Here is a 26,725-nt window from a genome sequence, read left to right on the forward strand (position 1 = left end):
GACGGTCAGCCTGCGGGCCAACATTCACACGCCGGTCTTAGTTTGGGATCAAGCAGAACCGGGTCGTCTCTACCTGCAGGTGTATAATCCCTCTATGAATGGAGGAATCTGCAACAGGGTGGCATCAAAAATAAAAACCTCACTGCTTCATCGACTCAAACGCCATATTTCAAATGTCTTCCAGTTTAATATTCTGTACAAAATTTAAAAAACAAAATCTTGTTTGGTCTAGTTTGTGGGGTAAATATCTTTTCACACTTGAAATAAGACAAAAGTAACTCAGAAGCAAGATATAGGAGCTTGTTTTTTATTAATAATTACTTAACGTTGATTTATTAAGCAAATCAATCAATAAATTTCTCTGTTTTAACATGAAAAAAATGTCTTGTTCCAACTGAGATAATCTGCCAATGGAGCTAAAACTTCATCAATATTAAGGATTTATTCACATAAAACTTTCTTGCTGAAAAATTACTTATAATTTACTTTTGTCTTATTTTCGGTGATCTTATATATTCCACTGTAACCTGGTTGTATTTGGTAACATTCAGTGATTTGCAGCGTCGGTAATAATAAAGTTTTTAATGAATGAATAACAAGCTGTGGATGTTTCTCTGCAGTGTGAAGATGGTTCTGCTCTGGACGGTCGGCGACGCCTTCAAGACGGCGTACTTCGTGATGAACGACAGCCCGGCCCAGTTCTGGGTGTGCGGTTCGGTCCAGATCCTGCTGGACGCCGCCATCCTGCTGCAGGTTCTGCTGTACGGCCGGGACGGCCGGGCCAAGCTGGGCTGAACCAGGAAACCAGGAGCTGCTGGTCCAGAACCACATCACATTTTAAACGCTGGAAAACCAAAGAAAATGATTTTAGTGTTTGGTGAAAGAAACTGAACATCTGCATTTTTCTCTATAAATGCATTTCTAGTTATTTTCTACTATTTATTGGAACCTTGAGGATCATTCAGGGAATCCTGGAGGGGAACGTCCAGCAGGAACCAGTGGAACCAGTGAGAACACTGGTTCCACTGGTTCCTCTGATGGACCAGTGGAACCAGAGCGCAGTCCATCTGTCTGACTGATGCGTCATCTGGACGGTTCTTGGCGTGTGCAGCATCATGCTGCGGGTGCCTGCAGCATGTTGATGGTTCTGTTTTCTGTTTGGATCCGGTTTGAATCCGGTTTGGATTCGGTTTGGATTCGGTTTGGATCCGGTTTGGATTGGGTTTGAATCCTGTCAAGAGAAGTGGAGTTTTGATGACTACACTGAGCCCTCTGTGAAAACTGAGGATGAAGAATCTGCATCTTCACATGCCAGACGAACTTCTTCTCTTTCTAGGGGATGAGGACGGCGAACTGCAGGAGGGTGATGGACTCCCAGCATGTGAAAGGTCTGACCTCGTGGAGGGGGTGTCAAGAAAATCCGAGCTCATCCCACTTCCCCATGCTGGAGATTTTAGTTTAACAGTAATAATAAATAAAGTTATCTTTAAAATGAATCACTCAAGTGACATCAAGGCCCAACAGTAGACTTAAGTGTCAATAAAATAAATCTAGTGTGTGTGTTGTTTTTGTCTCAGCAAACTTTGCTTTATTCTACCTTTTTCTATCTAATCATAAGAAATCATAGTCAGTCAGAAGAAGTCATTAAACAGGAAAAGCAGGTTTCCTGGAAAAAGAGGAAGTTTCCAGCCTGCAGATTTATAAAAATAGCTGAGACTATTTTAAAGCATGAAAGTTTTAAAAATTAAATCTAAACATTTTGATAAGATTCAAAGTAAAATACTTATATTAATATTGATTTACTTGTAATAATACACTTATATTTGTGAGAACACCTACAAGAAAAACAAGTAACTGTAACTTTAGTAGTAAATAATTAGAATCATGTATTATTCTTGGTTTCTTTTCAGAAAAACATCTGTAATAACTCACATTAAGATCATAACAAGAGTAACTAATAAGTTATGGTTATAAATCATAAATGAATGATAGATCAGAGAAGCTAAAGAAAATAAATGTGATATAAATGTGATTTTGACATTGAACTTGAAATGGTGTATAAAGGTTATAAAACTGCAATTAAACATCACTGATATGTTGGAGGTAGATGGTAGGTGAAAGGTGACAGGAAGGGAAAAAGGGGAACTAACAGGAGAGCAGAGATGATCAGCACCTTATATGGAAACAGGAGGTTGAGCAGCCCTGAGACATTGGCACAGACATCATGACATGATGTCTCTTAAGACAGTGACGGATATGAGATCATCTGTCTAAGCAGACAGATGAACCCTATATAAGGTGGGTGCAAAAGAGGAACCGTTCGTTGGATCCTCCGGGCAGCTTCGAGCCAAGATCGAGATGGACAAAGAACTCTGCAGCTGAAGAAGAGCCGGGGCCACGGAGCCGGAGACTGTCCTGCACATGGAGACCAACCCGTCTGGCCCACAATCTGTGGCTTCGAATCGCACTTCTCTCATCGGCTGGGTTCTGACCCCAAAGACAAAGATGAAGACAAAGACAAGGAAGAAGAACTGGTGCCTTTTTTCCTGCCAGCACCAAGTCCTGTGTGACCTCAGCATCCATGCAGAGAGGAGGCTCATCAGACCTGCGGAGATCCTGGCCTTCATCGATCAACATCTTCCTCCTGTTGCAACACCTTCTTCATCATCAAGCCAGGTCTGGGGTTCGAGGCGCCAAACTCCGTCCGTCTCTCTCAAAGGTTCCCTTTTTTAGTTCTCAGTGTCAGCAGTAGGGAAAGATAGACTAGATGATTGATTTTACTTATTTGATTATTTCTGCTACTGAATTAAGCTGTACTGACCCTTGCAAAAATGCCTTACTAATAAAATATTTAGCATAAAGAAAATCTAAAAGATGTTGTGGACATTCAGTTAATGAGTCGCCTTAAAGTTCTTTGATGGTTGTAAATAGCTATGATGTTTGATTCTGGAGAGGAAGAGGTGGAAAATGTTTTTAGGTTGCTGGTAGCCCATATTTAAAACATCATCCTTGGGACTCGACCGAGTCACTAAAACCTACCTGGTTCAATAACAAATGCAAGTTGTAAAATAGAGAACGAGCGGACCGTTAACAGGTGTGCTCTGTGAAACTAGTTGGCTGTAGGCTGCTCAGTCTGGCTAATTCACAGGGGAAGAAGGGTGGGACACCTGGATGTAGGCCGTCAGATAACCAGGCGAATCGTTTCTGGAAACCAGCTTAAACAGAGTTTACTTCAGTTCTGGACAGGGTAAATCCCAGCAGATTTAGGAAACTCAACGGACCCGTTAGACGGAGAGCTGGTAGCACATCTCCCCTCTCAGAAGAGGAAGTACGAGAGTGAGAGAGTAGAGACAGAAAGGAGGGGGGGGGGTGTTGCGCAACAACAAGTGGCGCCCAACGTGGGGCCCAGTCCAACGGAGTAGGATGGCCCTATGGCCAAGTTAGTAAAAACAGATGTGAGGATCTGAATAGCTCACTTGGCTTGTTAACTCTTAGGGAATAGAGTTAATGGTGACTGATAAGGCCGTCAGTCACAACCCTTGCAGTAACTGTATAGCATACAGGTGAGGGAAAGCTTCTACTGAGGATAAATCCAAATCTACTGAGGTTTGGATCGGGTTTGGATCCGGCTTGGATCCGGCTTGGATCCGGCTTGGATTCGGTTTGGATTCGGTTTGGATCCGGTTTGGATCCGGTGAAGGTTCGTCCGTCTGCGGCTCAAAGTTCAGAGAATAATTCAGGGTTTTTATCACAATCACTGAACATTTAACATTATTTTTAGTTCCAGGATTTAAAATTTTATGCTGAATTTAAACGTTTTTTAATCTTCGTGGCACTGATATTTTTCTGTTTTAATATTTCATATTTTTTATAGCTTGAAACAGAATTTGGACAAAGTTTAACGGAGTCGGTCCGACTGAATTTAAACCGAAACAAATCAAATCAAAACATTTTTTGAGAAACTGCAACACAAAAACAAAATAAAATTTTAGAGAATCTGAAACTAAAGTATCAATCTGATACTGACTTGGTATCAATAGTATTGATATTTGGGATCGATCAGCTCACCTGTAGCTCTTGTTCTGCGGATCATAAACCGTTTTAATTAGCAATAAAACCAAATCAGAAAACCGTCGCTGTGTGAAGGCAGAACCATCTGTAGCTTTTTGTTTTTTTTAAACTTATACTTTTATTATTTTTATAGAGCGTTAATACATCAATGGTACATAACACAGATGTTCCCATCTGTAGCTTTAAAAACCAAAGCAGTGGAAAATGTTGAAATAAATATTTAGCATGTTGTTTACATTTCTGGGCCATTTGTAGTTTTTCTGTTATATTTCAGTGAATATATTTGTTTAATAAATAATGCTGATGGTTTTCTAAACAATTTAGATTAAAATATTTGAAGAGTTGAAGACATGGCAGCACAATGACAGGAAACAGACATTAATGTTGTTTTTCTCACCTTTCCTGTTTGTTTCCATGGTAACCACGCCGCTGTACTCTGAAGCTATAGTACTGAGTTACCTAGATCTATATCCGCTGTGGGCATTAAAGACGGAAATAATATATTATTAATAATCAGAAGTTCAGCACGTTAACCTCTGACCTGATTTTCTATCATGAGACGATTTTTTATATTTATCAACTGAAAAAAAACCCAATGAAAATGTAAAATATGGTTAAAGTTTATATTTGATGGGTCATAAATTAGGTTTGACGGATTCAGTCACTCGTCAAACGGCGAATCAGCCGCGTGTTTCTGACGCCTCCAGCTGATAAACAAGATTTATTTTTATTAACTTTCAGCCTGAACCTGTGAACTGAACGTCAGATTTAACAGCCAGCAGTTTATTTTTCTCTTGGTGAAAACAGTTAAATATTCCTGAGGAGAATAAAATGTGTTTAAAAAGATTTTCTGAAATCTGTGTGTTTATGGTGTGTTTCTGTCCCTGTGTGTGTGTCCCTGTGTGTGTTTCTGTCCCTGTGTGTGTTTATGGTGTGTTTCTGTCCCTGTGTGTGTTTATGGTGTGTTTCTGTCCCTGTGTGTGTTTATGTCCCTGTGTGTGTTTATGGTGTGTTTCTGTCCCTGTGTGTGTTTCTGTCCCTGTGTGTGTTTATGGTGTGTTTCTGTCCCTGTGTGTGTTTATGGTGTGTTTCTGTCCCTGTGTGTGTTTCTGTCCCTGTGTGTGTTTATGGTGTGTTTCTGTCCCTGTGTGTGTTTATGTCCCTGTGTGTGTTTATGGTGTGTTTCTGTCCCTGTGTGTGTTTATGGTGTGTTTCTGTCCCTGTGTGTGTTTCTGTCCCTGTGTGTGTTTATGGTGTGTTTCTGTCCCTGTGTGTGTTTCTGTCCCTGTGTGTGTTTATGGTGTGTTTCTGTCCCTGTGTGTGTTTATGGTGTGTTTCTGTCCCTGTGTGTGTTTATGTCCCTGTGTGTGTTTATGGTGTGTTTCTGTCCCTGTGTGTGTTTCTGTCCCTGTGTGTGTTTATGGTGTGTTTCTGTCCCTGTGTGTGTTTATGGTGTGTTCTGTCCCTGTGTGTGTTTATGTCCCTGTGTGTGTTTATGGTGTGTTTCTGTCCCTGTGTGTGTTTCTGTCCCTGTGTGTGTTTATGGTGTGTTTCTGTCCCTGTGTGTGTTTATGGTGTGTTTCTGTCCCTGTGTGTGTTTATGGTGTGTTCTGTCCCTGTGTGTGTTTCTGTCCCTGTGTGTTTATGGTGTGTTTCTGTCCCTGTGTGTGTTTCTGTCCCTGTGTGTGTTTATGGTGTGTTTCTGTCCCTGTGTGTGTTTATGGTGTGTTTCTGTCCCTGTGTGTGTTTCTGTCCCTGTGTGTGTTTATGGTGTGTTTCTGTCCCTGTGTGTGTGTGTGTCTGAAATTCCTTCATTTAAACGAACGAAGCTGAAAATAAATCGTGGAAACGTTTGAATCGGCTCAGACGGTTCTGCTGTTGGGCTCCAGAGGGAAATGGAAAAATGTGACACTTTAGTCTGCAGCTGCTGGTTAAACTGGTTTAAACTGGTTACAGTGGGAGATGGGAGGCTCTCTGTGGTTTATTGATGATTTATTGGACGGTCTGGAGCTTGAATTGTTTTCCTACATCAGCTGGTGTGTCTGCAGAAAACCTGCAGCTGGTCTGGTTCTCTGCTGTGATGAAGTCCGGCTGTTTCAGAGGAAACCTGCCGGAGTCACTTCCTGTCCATCAGTCAGCTGATCATCCAACATGGCAGCCGAACGGCGGCCTGGTTAATGATGGATGAGCTGGACGGAAAAAGTTCACCTGCTCTCCAGGTCTCTGGTTGCTCCTCCATCTATTAATAATAATTTTATCGTTTGACCAACATGCAACTTTCCTCCTAATTATAGAGGCAGAATCTTTTTAAATAAAGGAGTTTTTCTCAAGCAGACGCAGCAAAAACCTGCCTGGACTCTCCTCTCCTCTGGAAAAATCGATGCGTCATATTTGATAAAGACTGAAAAGAGATCGCCTCTGCAGTTCGGTTTGATGTTTGTCATCTGTCTCCTAACTGAGCTGCTCACAGCCGACTGACTCAGGCTTTCACATGTCGCCATAAAAAGCTTCAGTCGCAGAAAAATGTTGCTAAATTTGTCGCTTTTTTAACAAAAATACAGGGTTTGAAAAGTCTTTAAATATTGCAACATTGCTACTTGCCCCTCCCCTCATTCCCATAATAACCACGCCCCCAGGGTCTCTTGACTCCGCCCACTTTGGTGGGATATTAGTTTGGGGGCGGAGCCAAACTTTAACTGCGGGGGGGGGGGGGGGGGGGGGGTTAGTTACACTTTAAACATGTAAAAAATAAAAAAAACAACTTTTATTTATTAACAAATATTTCAATTTAAATTCCTGGGAAATTAATTTCTGTAAATAATAAAAGCTAAAATATTTCAATATTTTTCATCCTGAGTGAAGATAAAGATGTCAGAAGATCCTGGACAAACATCGAAGGCAACTTCTGGTTGTAAATGTTGCACCAAATCAAATAAATTAAACCAGAGTTTACTGTTAAATTGTTCAGGTTGTTACCAATAAAACAATCGTTTCTCCTTTTCTCACTAATTAACCCATTAAATTTAATACTTTTTTTACCTAAAAACGTCTAAAGAAAGGATCCTGCTGACGGACGTTATGATGAATTTTAGTTGGTTTTAGTCAAATCTTCAGAAGTTTTCTTTGAACTCCAAATGTTTCAAACTTCAGCTATGAAATAATTTATAACTTTAAGACATTTTCAGTAAAGTTTCACAGTTTGATGTGAAAGCAGCTTTTTACTGGACCCGACTGGAGCTGCTACTCCTGCAGCCGAATCATGGACCGGCGCCGACCCGGCAGAGATTCTGGGTCACAGGTTCGGCTCGGTTGGAGTTTCTCTTCCTCACAGCCGATCGGCCGCTGCTTCAGAGAAAAGTATTTATTATTATTATTATTATTAGTTGATCCTCCCCACCACAGAGGGACGGATTTTTACCATGTTTGGATCAAGTCAGTCTGTTCTGCGTTTGGATTTTATGGAAGGTTTTACTAAATGTTCCTGATGGTGTTAACTTTCTGATCCGGGCCTCCAGGACCTCCACCTCGCCAAACAAAGCTTTAGCTGCTAGCGGATTAGCGAGCGTTTACTGAACTTGTGGAGAAAAAGACAAATGCTGAGGTTGATCCAAAAACAGTCAAGCATGGCGGAGGCAGCATCATTCTGAGGTGTAAAGTATAAGTCTGCAGCGTCGATTTTTAATGGCTGCTGATGTTCTGCTGGTCCAACTGGATCTCAGTGCCGCTTCAGAAGCTGCTGGCTGAAACATTTTACTGCATTCATTTAATTTCATGAAACAGGAGCAGAGATGTTCTTCTGGGTTTCCTGCTCCGCGGCTCTAATGGTTTTTCCAGAACCTGAACTGGTTGCAGATCATTTCCAAACTGTTTGACATGTAAAAACTTTCTTCCTCTCTGATCCGACCGTCTGAATGTCTCTGTTTCCTCTGCTGTTGCCAACAAGTTGATGAAATGCATAACTTGTGTCCTTCAGCTGCGGTAATGAAGAACGTTTCTCCAAAACTAAATGATGTTGTATTTATACAACCTGGCAGTAAAACCAACAGTCCAGATGCGTCTGAAATGTTTCTGTTCGGCCCTGAAAGGTAAAGCTGGGCAGACGACGGATCCATCTGAGCTTCAAACGGCTCATTTTCTTTCATCTATAAAGATATGCATATGGCCGTTCAATTCTTCTCCTTTATTGAGGATTTAATAAAGTGCTGATAGTCGGCCAGAGCAGCAGGGAGGTCAGAGTCATTTCATGTGAGAATCCAGCTCCAAAGCCTGCAGATGGTTCTGAATTGAGGGAAATAAAGCAGCCAGGTGAAGCGTTTTACTGCCCATATCTCACTTTAACACACCTGAAATTACCATTTTACAACTTTTATTGACTAAAAATCCTGTAAAGGCTGTACTGAAACCCTGTAGGAGAAATAAGAAATATAAAACAGAGAGATTTTAAAGTTGGTTTTTCTCCATCCAGACATTTTTTTGGCGGCGGCCATCTTCCTCCTCTGCTTTGACTTCCTGTGTTTTGTTTACGTCTCCGGTCCACTGGAACCCGATTCACCAACCCAGCATGCATTGCAAAGGTGAAAAACCATTTTTGAACTAATTATGAGTGTTTATGTATTACAAACAACAACTTTTAGATTAATAGGAAAGAATATATTTAAAAGATTTCTTGTTATTCGTTATGGTATTTAGTAATTCTGTTTTTCTTATAAAATAATTGAAGCCAAATTGATTAAAATGTGAATGTTTGATGTTTCCTGTGTGTGAATGTTGGTCTGTGTGTGTTTGGTGTGTGTAGATGTATTTTAGGGATTTTACCAGGAAGCAGGCAGATGGTGTGGAGGCTCCATGCGGAGCGAAGAGGAGGACGAACCCGTCAGGATGAAGGTCCAGCTCCTCTGACGGATGAACCGTTTGGGTCTGGCTGCACTTACAGGCCATGCAGTAAATCACAGCTAAACGCTGAGCAACATTTCATGCAGTAATTACAGCCCAGTTTACTGCTGCAGGGTCTCCTGACTGAAAAACAAGCTCTGTCGTCTTTACTTCACCAACTGCTCCCTGTGGAGAGCGCCGGCTCGGCTCTCACTGGCCTTTTTCCATCTGAAGGCAGAAAACCACAGATGGCCAAATGGCTCATTCTTTTTTATTTTCATGGTTCATTTTTATTTTGGATCATTAGCCAAGTAAAGACGACAAATTCTTTTTTTAATCACAGCACAGGCAGATATTTTCCCTCGTTGTGCATTTAGTTAAAGTTCCTGCATCATTTCTATGTACTCTGTGTGTGTGTGTGAGTGTGTGTGTGTGTGTGTGTGTGTGTGCGTGCGTGCGCGCGCGTGCGTTGTTTTTCATTGAATTTGAGGTCATTTAATATTATGTAAAAAATGTGATTTAGGAATTTAAAAGGAGAAATTAATTAAAAATTAAAAATACAAGAAAATTGGGAAATCAGTTTTTAGAAAATGAAAATATTCTGATATAATTTGAGTCATGAGTGGCAGGAATCAATTGATATTTTTTAATAAAGTTAATTACTTTGTTGGGAAATAATTAATGGCATTAGCATGAAGTCTGCTGCTGCTACATGGTTAGCATTGAGATGCTACTGTAGGTTAGCATAGCTTGAACACAGCAGTAGTTCTTTCAGTAGCCAATCAGGTTTATGAAGCAGAAACTAAACAGATTTACAGCGAAAGCTGCAAATCTCCTCCAGGTTCTGGTTCGTCCAGGTTCTGGTTCCTCCAGGTTCTGGTTCCTCCAGGTTCTGGTTCCTCCAGGTTCCTCCATTTTGAGTGGAACCGGATCTTTAATGGGCCGATTATCTGAGCCGATTATGACAGGAGTTCATGGAGGATCCAATCAAAACGTCTCACAGTGCAGGACGGGTCGACGGTGATGAACATGAGGATGATGAAGATGCTGAAATGGGTCGAGTCTCTCCCAGCCGTCGGATCCAAAGCGGTTTGCTGGGCCGGCCGGTTTCCGCTCCATTACTGCGGCTGACAGGTATTGACCTCTCAGTCATTTGCATGTTCTGGTTGATCCATCAGCTTGATTATCTCTTGCTTTATGGCACATTGCAGAGCATCTGGATCTACGGGGTGAACTAAAGGTCACTTGTTGACCTGCGTGCCAAGAAACTTCAATTTATGCAAAGCTTCTCGGAGTCAAGAGTCCAATAATCATTAGTTGTTTATAGGAGGCAGGAAATGAGCTCACCTTGAAATTAAAGTTACCTTTGACTGGAGGGGAGAAACGCTGAGTGTCAAATGTCCGACTGTTACCTTCAGATACTTTGCTGCTGGATTTAAATGCTTTAGATTCAGCAGGTTCAACTCATTCAGGGGAGGAGCAGAAATATATGGAGGAGAGGAGGGGAGAGGAGGGGAGGGGAGGGGAAAGGAGAGGAGAGGAGCAAAAGGGAGGAGAGGCTCATCAACATGAGGCTGCACCACAGATGGGAGGACATGAAAAGTGACAAGGATTTTAAAAAGACTCTGGAGTTCAGCAGGAACATCTCAATATTCCTCAATGTGACGAAGAAAAAGGTGATGAAAATCTTTCAGCATTTCCATCAGTAGATTTAATAAACTTCCTCCTGGAAAAGCAGAGACGGCGTAAAAACAGCCGTCAATCTGCAGCTTCATGCAGTTACATCTGTTTGTTTTCACATTCCCTGTTTGTTTGTTGTTTCAGTTATTGAGACGTTTTTCTGCAGATTATGAATACAGACACATCAGACTCAGTGCTGCTCTGCAACTCCAGTAACAATTTCAGATGATTTTAAAACTTTCTTCATACTTTGAAAATATTTCTGGAAGAATAAAACAGTGACTTCCTGAAAAACAACCCAAAGTTACAGAATCACGTCTTATTGGACGTCTGCAGGTAAAATCCTGCAGGCTACAAATAAAACATCATTAAGTACCTGCACAGGTAGAAGTTACATCACAATATATCCATTGTTTTACCATCAGATTAATAGCTGCAATGTTCAACTTAATAATTATGAGGAAAAACATTCAGTACCATTTGGAAAATTTACCATCAGAGAAAACTACTGATGGTTTATTTTTCAAAGTCAATATTAACCTAAACATCTCATTAGCTTAGCTCAGCTTGTAGTTTACTAACTAAATGTTTAGCTCCAAACTGAATATTTAGTTAGCTCAAAGCTAAATGCGTAGCTCTGAGCTAACAGTTTAAACCCAGATATTTAGCTTGCTAACTAAATATTTAGCTTCAAACCTCCTGCAGTCGTTCTTTCTGCTTCGGACCTGCTGAAAGTTGAAACCTTCCCTCAGACCAGTCATGTTTTTCTGTGGATCATCTGAACAGCTAAAAGGCCATGGAGGAGCCCAAACATTAGCTTGATTTACAGCGGTGGCAACAGCAAAGCGGCTTTCCAGCCTGATCCTGATCAGGACAAAAACAGGAGAGACGATGTTTTACTGTCAGAGGGTTGGAAGGAGAAATGCTGAGTCATGGAAACCATCGTGAGTTACAACCGTTACACAAATGTTCAAAATTACATATGTAATTATGTAATTATTGCTACAAGAACATTTCACCGTGTCAAGTGAAAATAGTTCATCTCATGATTCCATGAATCCAACATAAAGCAGTGGAAATGCGGCGCCATAGTTTGTATTAATCATTATTTTATTACCAGGAGCAAAGATATGCATTAAATTTACTGCAACTCATAAATGAAGACAGAAAATTTCTGCAGAGCAACAAACAGAGATTTTCTGTCCAAACACATTTTATGAAAACATGGATCCACTTATAGATTCACTAAGAGACACATGAAGCTGTGTTACATAGGAAAACAGCAGGCTGAGTCACTGCACACACACACACACACACACACACACACACACACACACACACACAGTGACACGGGGGATGTTCTCCTCTGGTAAACAACCCGTCGACCTTTTTCCAATCTCACATCCTCTGTGTAACTTACCTTCCCACATGGAGTGGTATAAACACGCACACACACACACACACCCCTACATGTCCCCTCCCCCTCACACACACACACATTGTGTCTTTCTGCCGTCACAAGGACTTTGCTTTGACTTCCATTCATTCTTCATTTATTTGTGAATCCTAATGCTGACCTTTAACCTCAACCTAACATGAACTCATTTCTTCAGGTCAAAGTGCTTCACACCATAAAAACACAAACAATAACCAATAAAACAGCAATAAAAATTTTATTTTGTCAAATTAAATCATCAAAGATAATCATCAGATATATTGATTAATGTTATTATTAATCACAGGCAGGTGACAAAAGGCCGACTTTGTTATATTATTTAGTCCACAGCTAAATATTTAGTTGGTTATATGATGTTTATGATGTTTTTTATGTTTTCACTTTGAACTGCCTTGTTGCTGAAATGTGCTAAACAAAGTTTAATATTTAGTTAAATATTTAGTTTGTAGACCAAATATTTAGATTCAAACAAAAAATGTATCTTACAAATTAAATATTTATTTTAATAAATGAGGTGCAACGCTAGATATTTAGCTTTAGTACATATTTAGCCAAATATTTAGCTGAACATTTAGTTTGTAAACTGAATATTTGGTTTTAAACTTACATTTATAAATGAACAAAATGTGAAAATATTTGAAAATGTTCTAGAAAGAGAAAATGCAAAAATCATAATTTTAATCATTATTACAGAACATAAGTTAAAAAACTTACTGAAATGATTTTTGATCCTTTTTCTGATTGGCTGGTCGTCAAATTTAGCTGCTTTAGCTGCAGATCAAATCAAATGTAAAAGATCCCGACTAGAAAAAGGCAAAAGAAAAACTTTTTACCAACTAAAATCAGAAAACATGAGGATCAATTTATACTAAACGAATGTAATAATTACTGAATGGTGAATAAAAGTAAGAAAAAACATTTAAAAAGTTGATGTTTCTTAACAGAGAAGCTAATGTTGTTTGATGTGAGTTTGATTGACCTGAAAACATAAAGAACAGGAAGTAAACCTGCAGACAGATGTTTCTCTGGACGTTTACTTATTTTTTTGCAGCATAAAACCTGATAAAGTTTCATCTGATTAAAGGCGTCGGGGGCAGAAAACCTCAGCTGCTGATGTCATTTCCTGCAGTTGTTTCTTTCCGTTTCTGCAGGTGAAACGGCTGAGTGAGGAGGAGGAGGGCAGACCTTCATCATATTTTCCTGTTCGCAGTGAAATGTTGTGAATCACACATTCTGACAAACTGTGACAGCCAAACGTTTTCCATGCTGCCTGTTGGACTTTTGATTAATTTTGGTTAAAAAAAAGAGACAAACAGTTAAAACTGACAAATTCCTCCGATGTTTCAGTTCGTTCAGGTTTTATTGGTTCCATTAAATGTTTTTATTCAAAACAAAAGGATCCAGTTTTACAGCAGAAAGACACAAGAGGCATTAAATTAACAACCTTTAAGCAGGTAATAAACATATCTCACTAATCCACTTTTCTGATTTTAAAATAGTTTTTTTAACCTTTTAATTTGAAATGCCATGTTCTGATTGGCTGAGTGAAGCAGACGTTTTGTTCCAGGTGGAAATGATCTGATGATCAGAGGATTTGGAGGGATTCAGTCACAGAGCAGGAAAATCCAACATGTGAGAAAAATGCTGGAAAAACTTCAACCTGGAAAAGAAACGGCAGCGTTTGATAAAAAGAAAGAAAAGGAGCCGGTGAGTTTTAAACCTTAATGTCAGACAAACGCTGACATGTTTTCACTCTGGTTGAAATAATGTGACTTAAAATTCCTGTATAGCGGTACATTTATTAAAGTTGAGTTAAAATGTGCATATCTTTAGACTTTAAATACGTTTTTACATTTGAGTTTTTTTGCTGCATTATATTTGATTTCAGGAATAATTTCTGGTTGTTCCAAAGGTTTTTAGAGTTATGTGACAAATTGGGTCACATTTTCCTGAACTTTGTGTGTTTTATTGTTATTTTCATATGTTTTGGTCTTGACAGCTTTCAAAATAAAAGCTGGTCATTGAGTGAAATTCAAAATTGCATTAATTAAATGGAGGAAGGTTCAGATTAGACCCAGAAGGAAATGAAACGCTGCAGCCCATATCCGGGTCAGTACCAGGCGCTTCGGGTCTGAATGAACCAGACAGGAAGTGGGTCAGCCTGATGAAACCTGAGGCCGCCGGCCAAAAAAAAATAATAAAATGAAGAGGCCTGGGCTCAGAGCGTGTTGTTCTGGTTCTGTTGGACCCAGGAGGAACTCGGTGCAGCGCTGCGTCTCTCCTCTCTGACTCCCGGATGTTTGAACGCCGAGCTCTCCACAGGCGGAGGTCAGAAGGTCACGCTTCAAACGGGAAACGCCTCCTCGGCTCGCTCTGAGAACGCATCCATTGTTAAAATAATAAATAAAAAACCACAAAGCTTTTAAAGGGGCTGGATGAGAAAAGCACTAATAAAAGTCCAAATCAAAGGCTGGTTGGTCAGAACAACAGACTATTTTTAATGTTTATCTCACACTGTTATTTAAGTCATTTAGCAATTTTTCAATTGTATCAATTTTCTTTATCTGTTTATCTTGTTCCTTCGTTTCTCCCACACAGGAAACTCTGACCTCCATTCAGCAAACCTGAATTTTACTGATATAATCGGTCAATAATCTGTCAATAATCTTAACCCGGAGAGGTTGGGCAGTAAAATATATTTTTGCTGACTGTCTCCTACATGTGATATATTGAAGTAGATAACATGACCAAATGTCTAAAAGTTATTTCTAATTTTGGTTTGATGCTTTTTAGAGACACTCAGCAGCTAAGGAATGAAAATGAGTAGAAAAGTAAATTATGTGCATGAATTTTGAGTTGAATCTAAACATCAGTTCAGATGGCAAGAGAAACGTAATGAACATGAAGCTGTCGACTCTCAGCTTTTAAAGAGGATTAGAACATCATTCAAGATGTTTGCTTCATTTTACAGATTAAATCTTTATTTTTGCTTAATTATGATAATTTTCTGTTTTCAAAGAAAACAACTTAAAGATGAAATTATAACATCAGACAATAAAAATCCTGTTGGTACAGAAACGTGGAGTCAATGAATTTAGTGAAAATCACTACATGTTACTTGGTTTCAATTTGTATTAATATTTCTACCAATGACACAAATTATGACAAGAATTTTAACCTTAAACTTTTCTAAGTTCCTGCAGCAGATAGCTGTACTGCAGTGAACATCTTAGCTTGTATGTAAACATTTATTTTACAACCATAACTAAAACTTTCTGCTGCTGGTGAGAAGTTGCGGTTAAGTTGCTGTTAAGTTGCTCTGTTGCCGTTGTTCCAGGACTGACCTGCAGATTCATGAAGGTGAAACTCAGATCCGTGTTTTTCCTGTTTGCTTGTGTTTTTCTTTCAGCTCCATTATTAAAAATCGATATCGCAGCGTGGAGGCAGATGCAGGTGAGATAAATTATTCAGTTTGTTCAGGAACTCGCTCTGCTGCACGGCAGCTGATCCGTCATGCAAACGGTTAATTGGTGCCCGTTCTGCTCCAAAAGCTCCAAAAAGAAACGATCCGATTTTCTCTTCTCCTTGCTGGGGAGACGCGTCTCTCCCTGCTGGTTTCACTGGGAGCAGAGGAGGGAATTAATCAGAGCGAAGACTTGAACTGAGACTGACTGCCGGCCTGCAGAGGGATCTGCATCCCTGTACTGAGGAAGTTTATAAAAATGAGATGGAAGAGGATGAGTTGTGTGTGTGTGTGTGTGTGTGTGTGTGTGTGTGTGTGTGTGTGCGTGTGTGTGTGCGCGCGCTCTTTCATATGAAAGATGCATAAACAAACACCGGCTGCAGGTTGACGTTTGAGGTCCGGGTCAAATGCTTGATGACATGAACACGTTCTGTTCATCCTTTATTCCTCCCCAAGGTGAGTCCAGGCATGAAGATGCAGGTGTGTGTTCAGGTGTTCCGCTTCGTGTTCAGTGTGTGTTCAGGTGTTCGAGTGTGTATTCAGGTGTGTGTTCGAGTGTGTATTCAGGTGTGTGTTCAGTTGCGTGTTCAGGTGCGTGTTCTGTGTAAAGCATCATGCTAACACACAGAATATCAACGTTCATTTCAAATGTTCCTAATGAACAAAGTTTTGTTAAATTAGTGATTAATTTTCAGACTAAGAAATGAAAACTGCCTCATTTACCCCATGCTGACTGGATCCCACCACCACCAGTCTAAAAAACTGGTGTCAAACGTTTCTGCTGTTTGTTGGTTTGTGCAGTAAAAAATGTGCTTGTGCTGCTATTGTTTTATAGATATTATTAATATTAGATCATTCATTTCATCAAACCAACAAACAGCAGAAACTGAAGTTTTTCCTCTCTGATCGGAGGTTTTCTTGAGGCTCGGTGGAAATGCTCTGACCTTCACTGACCTGAGCTGCCACGTTTCTTTGGTTTGTCTGAAACCGTTTCAGTGACCGATCGATCGATCAATTGGTTGATCGATTCAGGATTCCCTTCCTCAAAGTCGATGGTTCCCTGTTTTCTTCCAGGTTTTAAGAATCTGTTGGACTTTTCTCGGCCATATTTTAGGTATTTTTTCTTTGGTGCCACAGATTTGACCGTTCCTAAGCATTTTCTCCAGGACCAGAGGATGTGGACCTGGCAGGCAGCAACTCCAACAGGAAACTCATTTCTGCTCAGTTAAATTCAGGCGGTGTTTTTTTTTTTTTTTTTTTGGCCTGGCGGAGTATTGTTATGATTTATGGGACATTTTTTCATGTCATTGAAAAACCAATCTGTGCTTCAGAAAGTTTCAGCCTCGGTTTTTCCTCCATCTTGTTTCCTTCCTGTTTGTGAGGCAGCTGCGCCTGACCAGCAGGTCCAGGCCAAACCAGCAACGTGCCAAGATGAAGGGAACGGACCCAAACTGGTTCCGAGGAAACGTTTGATCCCTTCCTCTGCTTATGAAGTAACTTCTCGACTCTTCAGATGGTAAAACGGAGGCAGCGTCGTTCGATGACTCACCAAGTTGCTCTTTTTGTTGGCGCCATGGAGGCGTTCAGCGAGGAAAAGGCACAGGATGTTGGAGCCAAGCTGTTGATGATGAGGCTGACGGGGGAAAGACACACCAGCCACACTGTTGTCCTAGTGAGACAAAACCAACAAGCTGCTGGGATCAGCCTCACACCAACCAGCTGGGAGTTTACGCCGCGCCGCTGGGCCATGGAGGGATTTAATCAGCCAGACCCGACATCACTTCCTGTTATCTGCTCTAAAGTCCAGCTGAACGTTTGTCGTGTTTTGGTTCAATTAAAATGATTAATTCAGTTAATTTCTGGGTCGGTAGTTAATCAATCACAATCAAACTATATATTGACTATATATTGATAAAATAAGCAACATTTTGAATTAAAAGCCTCCTTTAGCTGCTGAATCATTCGAAATGTTTTTAATCTGTTCTTCATATTTATCTGCAGAAATGTTGCTTTTCCTTTTGTTAGCTGCAAGCAGACTGTTGTAAGGATTCATTTGATATTTTCTCCCAGATCTGTTTAAAGGAAACATGTTTGCTTTTTTATGATGATCATCATCTGTTGATGAACAGAAAAGGTCTTCCTGCTGCTGCTGGATCCGTTCATCAGGATTCCCACCTGGAGCTGCTGCTGCCTGTAACAGGATCTGTGAACCCGAGTCGGTGAGGATCCAGTTTCCTTCCTGTCAGCTGGCTGCTGTTCTGTTTGCTGTGAAAAAGAAACCTTCTGGACCTGATCAGAGCCGGATGGACTCTGAACCCAGATGATAACCTCTCCGGTTTTTCACCATTAATCCAACAAGAGACGGAAACCAAACCTGTTTTCAGAATTTCTCTTTTGTTCTTTGAGTTTTGCAGCAAATATTTAACTAAAACTAGATCTTTAAATCCATAAAAGACACTTTATTTTATTTATTTATTAGTTTATTAGTTCTTCTTGACAGGAACAGACCCACAATAACACAAACTGAATAAATCAGCAGAGCCATGGTGTATTTTGGTGCTAAGAGGAATTAAACACAGCCGACCGGCTTATAAACTCACTGGTTGCCATGGTTACCCACATTTATCCAGCTGGTTTAACATTAGCTAGCATGTTGTCAATGAAGTACAACTGTTTATCACAGCGTGATAAAACAAGTTCTGGTACCAACCTGACATTAGTGAGCCGTTAAAGAGCCGAACGCTGCATGACGGTCAGTGGAGAAATGAAGCAGCTGGACATTACTAGCAATAATAAAGCTAATATTGCTTTTTAATATTAATAACTTTTCTTGATAGGAAAAGTTGGCTAGCTTGACTTTACGGGTTGATGCTGTAGAGAGACGTTTGCACTACGAGAAGCTGCTGCCAAGAAACACAAATTGACTCCAGAAATATCAGTCTGGCTAAAGCTACTAAAAATAGTCTCTGCTAGCCACTAAGCTACAGTTCTAGCAGTAGCTTAGTGCTACTGCAGAATGCTAACTGCTGTTAGCATAACAAACTGACCAAAAGTTCTCATTTCCCTGGACAGTGCTGTAGCTTAGCGCTGCAGCTAGCACTAAGCTAAAAGTAACATTTGTTGCAACATTAACCGAGAAGTTTTGTAGATTTTAAAAAGTGGTCAAGCTTTATATGAAACTATGGAGGTAAAGCGTACAGAGTAAAGCAAGGAGCTCAAAGGGAAGAGAGCCACAGATGCAGCGATGTGATTAACAGGGAAAACGATTAAAAGTAGGAACGTTAAAGAACTTCAACTAAAGTAAAAATGTCACAAGATCTATAGTTAATCTCACAAGTAGCACCATTACTTCCTGTGTGTGTGTGTGTGTACTTAAGTCTTAAATTTGAGTTGGTGAAACCTGCAGAAACCTTCATAAGAGGACATTTCCTTCTAGGTGAGAAATGTCTTCAAAATGAAACGATGTCGTATTTCAGCTTCTCACATTTCCTCCCTCAGATGTCAACAGCTTCCTTTATTGCCATAAAGACTTCCTTGGATGTTAGTCTCTTGTAAAGTGCGGACCCGGTTCTTTGGCTCGGCTCAGAGTGAGGGTTGAGTCGGCTTCCTGCAGAGAGCCTGATATTCCTCAAAATGAAGCAGCTCATTATAGCTCCTTTTATTTTAAAAGCTTTAAAAATATCCAATCAGGAGTCACTGCGTTTGCTTGAGGCTGGAATCTGCTCCTCATGTTCAAATCTGAATCAAATATTAAAGTTGCTTTAATGCGGGGAAATCTGAAATCTTGCTGCTGGTGTAGAAGTTGTAGAAAATGAATGTAGTTGGACTGAATGAGACTTGGCCTGGCTGAAACCCCTGAACCGCGTCCTGCTCTGCCCACCTGGTGGCCCGCGCTACAGGATTCCCTTTTATGCTGGAAGGGATTTTGAAGTCGGTTGGAAGCCTTGCTGATGTGCTGCGAACCTGCTTTGAATACAAATGATTCCCCTCTGAGCAGAGTACACAACGCCGGCTCATTCTGACTGATCCTGCACACTGCAGGCTGCGCAGGTCCTGAATGTTTTTACATGAAAATCCATTCAGATTCTGCAAATCAGCCGGCGCTCGTTGTTGTGAAAGACGAGAGGGTTACGACTTTCTGTTTTTATTGCCACCGGAGCGGCAGAGTTATCCAGTCCAAACAAAGCCGTAGCCAAGCCGGAGTTTAGTTGTTTTAGTTTTCAGCTCTGAAACCTGACGGCTGCCGAACAAACGGAAAATTCTGTTTAGTTTTAAACAACGAAACTTCGACGTTTGTGTAAATATTCTCATCAAGCTCCGGGATGTGTTGTTGAGCTACAGGATGATTTTACAAGCTTTTGACATTCAGTAGAATCACCACCTTAACATGGAGGACATGTTCACCTCATTCATCCTGGAGATGTTGCGCTGGGCTTTGACTAGGTCAAATGGCAAGAGGCTTCAGAGGTTTCACCAGCAAGTCGATTTTTAGGTTACATTCACACTGCCGCCTGAAATGACACAAATCAAATTATTATTTGTGACCTGTATCTGAGTGACTTAATGAAGAACTTTGGATCCTGAGAAATCAGAGAGCTGCTGCTGGAGAGCCTGTTGCATATGGAGGGAGAGCGGCTGAACTTACCTGAATTTACCTGCACCTTAAATCAAAGGCGATCAGTTTCTAAGTTTAGTTCATGACGTTCCAACATGCTGTCCAAGGTGAGAATATACCTGATTATCAGAACCAGCCGGTTTTCAGACACGTCTCTCTGAGTGACAGAAGATGGGTTTGCAAAACAGACGAGGGGTAAAGGTGAACCTGGATCATCTGCATCATATCATCAGGATCTTCCACTGGAACCACAGAGAGTTTCTCATCCTCTGGATGAAGCTGGAATCAGAACGGGCCGAGGAAGCGATCAGAGACCCGATGGGGATTAGGAGGTGGAGTCTGGTCAGCTTATCAATCAACCATGAAATCTGCTGTCAGAGGGAGGTGGAGCAAAATGTCAGATCATCCAGAAAACACAAACTAAAGCTGAGTCAGAACTGAGCCTGGTGACATGACGATGGCATAAAACATCCCAGTAGATCCACCAACGACTGGGACTGAAGAAAAGTCCAGATCTTCCTCCTCCATTCCCTTTATTTACCATCTGACTCTGTTCTTCCCTAAAGGTCTTTGTCTCTTCCCGGACTCCTGTCCGCTGGAGGAAAGGTTCAGTTTTCAGGAGAGAATCAGTTGCAGAGAGAGAAAACTGCTTCACACAGAACCAACTGGAGACACGCTGCAGCAAATGATGAGTTTTCAAACAGCTGAGTAAGTCTTTTCTCTGTGGCTCAGCAGGCCCCGGGCCCCAGGCCCCAGGCCCCGGCTGCTCTCATCCCGTCTCTGCTCCTCCTGCCTGTGAGGGATTAAACCGTTAATCCGCCGGGCCGGCCCCCAGATATCTGTATTTGCTGCTGCTGCAGCTGTGTCAGCCTGATGCAGCTGCAGGCGTGTTGGAGGCAACTTGGGGTTGCAGCAACTCCAAGATCAGAACGAATTCGCTGGTTCCACGTAGGGACGCACAGATCCCCGATTTCACTTCTAATACCGACATCTGAGCTTTATTATCGACCGATCCGATAATCATACAAAATGATTTATTTGTGTTGCTCATCGCTCTCACTTCCACCTGTGAGCCGCTGATGAATGCTAACTGCTGTTAGCATAACAAACCGGACATGTCCGGGTTTTCACGTTTTGCAGGCGACCAATCAAGTCACGTCTGGAAAGTGAAAATTCATCAGTTAAATTTACTAAACATGAAAAGAGAAACTAAAGACTGGAGGTTTTTTTAGCCTGCTGCTTTATCAAATTTCGATTTTTGTGTTTTTTGTCCAGGTTGACTTTAAAAAATGAGTTATTTTTGTTACGGATTAGTTTTCTAAGCTACAGTAAAGTAATTATTAAAGATGCACAGATATGAACATTTGGGCTGTTTTAGCAGAAATTATTTTACTTTTATCAACTTTTTTATTCAATCAGTCGACTAATCATCAGAATAATCAATTACTTAATTGTGAAAATAAGGGTAATTAATAGTCCAATATAGAATTAAACTGAATAGATCTGCCCTATAGATCAGGCACACTGTCAGTGATACCCGATCATTTTTCAATACGGGACCTGATACAGGTATTGATATCGTATCGGTGAATCTCTGGTTCCATGTTTGTTCAGCTCTGAGTGGAAACGCTGTGGCTGACCTGCTGCACTCTGGGTTAATGATGGATTCAACGAGCAGAATGGATATTTTGTTAGAAAACACTCTCATGTGGAGAGACCCCCCACCTGGCAGCTGGGTTTCCATCTCCTCTAACGGTCCGCCTGCTCCACCTGCAGCCGTCCGGGTCGGGACAAACTGTTAGCTCGTCGTTTCTCCCTGAGGCCTAATGAGCTGCTTCTCAAGGACAAACTCAGAGAAATCTGCAGCCCGGATCTCTGGGGGGTCTGCTGAGTTATGGCGCCCGGCCGTGTTTGGTCCGTGGCTTTTCAAAGTCAGCCTGTGACACGGAGACGTGCTGTGATGCAGCTGTGCAGTCAGAAACGCAGCTTCCTGCATCTGAACCAAGATGTTTCTCTCTCAGTGGGAGGTCTGGTGCTGTTCCTGTTTTACAGAAGAGGAATCCCTGAGTACGGCTGATTGCTGTTAAATAAGATTTATGTGGAAAAAATCCCAAAACTGATTTACCAGGACAGATGGGAGAAGAAGACGGATGGAGGACATCGGTCGGATTTTTGACCTGTAATTCTGCACCACCCAGGTTACAGTGAAAGCTTTATACAGTCAGAAATGTCTTTCTTTTTCAGAAGCTACGTCTGGTTGTTTACCACCAGGAGCCGCTCTCTGCTCAGCTTTCTGACCGTACAGTCAGAGATTTAAAGAGCAGCAGCTAAAGCAAAGGAGGTGGATTAGCAGAGCTACTAGCAGCTGATGATGTCATCATGTTACTGTGGAATATCGACTCTGCTGTCTGGATGTTGAGCTGTTAGCATGTTAGCATGAGACTGTCATACAGCAACAGTCTTCAGTCAGAGGCTTATTCAGATACGTTGGAACACTGACTGCTACTGGAGCTCCTTCCTGCCCACCATCCATTCTTTGAAGATAATTGCATAATATGTTACATATCTATTAATTGAAATGAATTAAAGAAAGATCTGCATTACAGAAACTTTTTAAAGGTTTTAGTTTTCTGTTGATGATGGGAACCAGCACCGCACTGGGGACAAGAGTGTTAGAAGATTGATGGATGATGGATGATGGATGGATGGATGGATGATGGATGGATGGATGATGGATGGATGATGGATGGATGATGGATGGATGGATGATGGATGGAGGATGGATGGATGGATGATGGATGGATGGATGGATGGATGATGGATGGATGGATGGATGGATGATGGATGGATGGATGGATGGATGGATGATGGATGGATGATGGATGGATGGATGGATGGATGATGGATGGATGATGATGATGGATTGATGGATGGATGATGGATGGATGATGGATGGATGGATGGATGGATGATGGATGGATGGATGGATGGATGAGGAGGATGATGGATGGATGGATGGATGGATGGATGATGGATGGATGATGGATGGATGGATGATGGATGGATGATGGATGGATGATGGATGGATGGATGGATGGATGATGGATTGATGGATGGATGGATGATGGATGGATGGATGATGGATGGATGGATGGATGATGGATGGATGATGGATGATGGATGGATGGATGATGGATGGATGGATGGATCATGGATGGATGATGGATGGATGATGGATGGATGGATGATGGATGGATGGATGGATGATGGATGGATGGATGGATGATGGATGGATGATGATGGATGGATGGATGATGGATGGATGATGGATGGATGGATGATGGATGGATGGATGGATGGATGATGGATGGATGGATGGATGATGGATGGATGGATGGATGGATGGATGATGGATGGATGGATGATTGATGGATGATGGATGGATGGATGATGGATGGATGATGGATGGATGGATGGATGGATGGATGATGGATGGATGGATGATGGATGGATGGATGGATGATGGATGGATGGATGGATGATTGATGGATGATGGATGGATGGATGATGGATGGATGATGGATGGATGATGGATGGATGGATGATGGATGGATGGATGGATGATGGATGGATGGATGATGGATGGATGATGGATGGATGGATGGATGATGGATGGATGGATGGATGATGGATGGATGGATGATGGATGGATGGATGGATGATGGATGGATGGATGGATGATGGATGGATGGATGGATGATGGATGGATGGATGGATGGATGGATGGATGATGGATGGATGATGGATGGATGGATGGATGGATGATGGATGGATGGATGGATGGATGATGGATGGATGATGGATGGATGGATGATGGATGGATGATGGATGGATGGATGGATGGATGATGGATGGATGATGGATGATGGATGGATGGATGATGGATGGATGGATGGATGGATGGATGATGGATGGATGGATGATGGATGGATGATGGATGGATGATGGATGGATGGATGGATGATGGATGGATGATGGATTGATGGATGGATGGATGATGGATGGATGGATGATGGATGGATGGATGGATGATGGATGGATGATGGATGATGGATGGATGGATGATGGATGGATGGATGGATGGATGGATCATGGATGGATGATGGATGGATGATGGATGGATGGATGATGGATGGATGGATGGATGATGGATGGATGGATGGATGATGGATGGATGGATGGATGGATGGATGGATGATGGAGGATGGATGATGGATGGATGGATGGATGGATGGATGGATGGATGGATGGATGGATGATGGATGGATGGATGGATGGATGGATGGATGATGGATGGATGGATGGATGATGGATGGATGGATGGATGATTGATGGATGATGGATGGATGGATGATGGATGGATGATGGATGGATGGATGATGGATGGATGGATGGATGGATGGATGATGGATGGATGGATGGATGATTGATGGATGGATGATGGGATGGATGGATGGATGGATGGATGATGGATGGATGGATGGATGATGGATGGATGGATGGATGGATGGATGATGGATGGATGGATGATGGATGGATGATGGATGGATGGATGATGGATGGATGGATGATGGATGGATGATGGATGGATGGATGGATGGATGGATGGATGGATGATGGATGGATGATGGATGGATGGATGATGGATGGATGATGGATGGATGGATGGATGATGGATGGATGATGGATGGATGATGGATGGATGGATGGATGATGGATGGATGATGATGGATGGATGGATGATGGATGGATGGATGATGGATGGATGGATGATGGATGGATGATGGATGGATGGATGGATGATGGATGGATGGATGATGGATGGATGATGGATGGATGGATGGATGATGGATGGATGATGGATGGATGGATGGATGGATGGATGATGGATGGATGATGGATGGATGGATGATGGATGGATGGATGATGGATGGATGGATGGATGATGGATGGATGGATGGATGATGGATGGATGATGGATGGAGTGGATGGATGATGGATGATGGATGGATGATGGATGGATGGATGATGGATGGATGGATGATGGATGGATGATGGATGGATGGATGATGGATGATGGATGATGGATGGATGGATGATGGATGGATGATGGATGGATGGATGATGGATGGATGGATGGATGGATGGATGGATGATGGATGGATGATGGATGGATGATGGATGGATGGATGGATGATGGATGGATGATGGATGGATGGATGATGGATGGATGGATGATGGATGGATGATGGATGGATGGATGGATGGATGGATGATGGATGGATGGATGATGGATGGATGGATGATGGATGGATGATGGATGGATGGATGATGGATGGATGGATGGATAGTTTCCTGTTGCCTCCTGATGTTTGTCTACATTTTTATTGCTACTGATTGGAATTTGAGAGGAAACTGCGCCCCCTGTTGCGCGCAACGCGCTGAGGGTAAAACCACCGAACCAACACCTCCTGCGTGTCCTTGAATTTCACACAATCCACCCAGAAGCAGATTTATCCCGCGGACTCCGGAGCCAGCCCCACTGGTTCGGCTGGTTCCGCTGGACCCGTCCACTGGATCTACGCTGCGTGCTGCCGTGACGCTTCCGGTCACCTTTACGCAAACTTGAACTTGGTGAAGCTGCCCGGGGCAGCGCACAGCCCCCTCCCTACGCCTCTTCCTCCTCCTCCTCTTCCTCCTGCTCCCGCAGTACCGCCGGCTGGGCTGGAACTGGACACTTTGACCGAACCTTTACCTGCTTCCCGCACCGCTGCTCCGGACCGCTGCCCGCCTTCCGCCGGCTGGAGGCTGCGGACGCCGGGGATGCTCCCCCGGGATGAGGCGGCTGCTGGCGGACCGCCCGCGGTGGAGTTGAAGAGGTTGCGGTGGGATCACGCAGACAGAGGGGGGTTTCCTTCGGATCTCATCCGGCCATCTGGAGAGGAGTGAGGGACACAAAACGGTAAGCTGCTCCATAAGTTACATCCCGCTGTCCGCAGAGAGGATTTCTGTTGCTTCACCTTTACATTAAATATTCACAACACTCTGGAAAAACCCAGGTAAGGTCAGACTCACTGTTTTATTGAGGAGCAACACTTTAAGGGGGACATTTAAATGTTGAAAGAGTTAAATGTTGTCATTTGGTTTCTAAAGGAATCCCTGTATTTTCTCTGAAGCCATTAATCATAAAAAGTCCTGGAAGTGATTTGTGTTCCAGTTGGTTTCCGTCATTTCTCATTTTTTCAAACTAAGTGATTCGTTATTTTGCCGCCTTCCTTCCAGCTGCAGGTTCCAGCGGATTCTGGGTTTCCTGTGCAGTTTGCTGCAGTTTGCTGCAGTTTGCAGGTTCTTCCTGCACCGCTGCTGCAGCAAACAACCAGAAGCTTCATTACCGTCATTCCTGCAGCCAGTCTGACTTTCAGTGACCTGCTGAAGTTACAACCCATCATCCATCAGCTCAGCTGTCCTTTTACTGCAGTACCACTGACATTATATATGTTCAAAATAA

The 26,725-nt window shown here is 42.1% G+C and overlaps 1 protein-coding gene and 2 long non-coding RNA genes across 7 annotated transcripts in view; all 3 read left to right on the forward strand.

The window, feature by feature from the left end:
* Positions 1-1,157: 1,157 nt before the first annotated feature.
* On the forward strand, positions 1,158-4,917 carry LOC114149988 (uncharacterized). Its single transcript, XR_003596646.1, has 2 exons — positions 1,158-1,222; positions 3,607-4,917. It is a non-coding gene; the product is annotated as an uncharacterized LOC114149988 (long non-coding RNA).
* A 4,878-nt stretch (positions 4,918-9,795) lies between these two features.
* LOC114152629 (uncharacterized) lies at positions 9,796-11,943 on the forward strand. 2 transcript variants are annotated; one of them, XR_003597193.1, is made up of 3 exons: positions 9,796-10,077; positions 10,155-10,619; positions 11,410-11,943. It is a non-coding gene; the product is annotated as an uncharacterized LOC114152629 (long non-coding RNA). The 2 variants fall into 2 exon arrangements; XR_003597191.1 differs by lacking the exon at positions 11,410-11,943 and having other exon boundaries at positions 10,155-10,920.
* Positions 11,944-12,715: 772 nt separating this feature from the next.
* LOC114135372 (potassium voltage-gated channel subfamily G member 4-like) overlaps positions 12,716-26,725 on the forward strand; it is a 42,097-nt gene continuing 28,087 nt past the window's right edge. For 2 of the 4 annotated variants that reach the window (XR_003593590.1, XM_028002627.1), the window contains exons 1-2: positions 12,716-13,533; positions 13,647-13,786. The gene's annotated coding sequence lies outside the window, so the exon portion shown is untranslated. Of the gene's footprint in view, positions 13,534-13,632; positions 13,787-25,574; positions 26,180-26,725 lie in introns of those variants that run through there. The other 2 variants (XM_028002644.1, XM_028002636.1) reach the window with 2 other exon arrangements.

Source organism: Xiphophorus couchianus, chromosome 2, assembly GCF_001444195.1.
Source record: "Xiphophorus couchianus chromosome 2, X_couchianus-1.0, whole genome shotgun sequence".
NCBI classification, from domain to species: domain Eukaryota; kingdom Metazoa; phylum Chordata; class Actinopteri; order Cyprinodontiformes; family Poeciliidae; genus Xiphophorus; species Xiphophorus couchianus.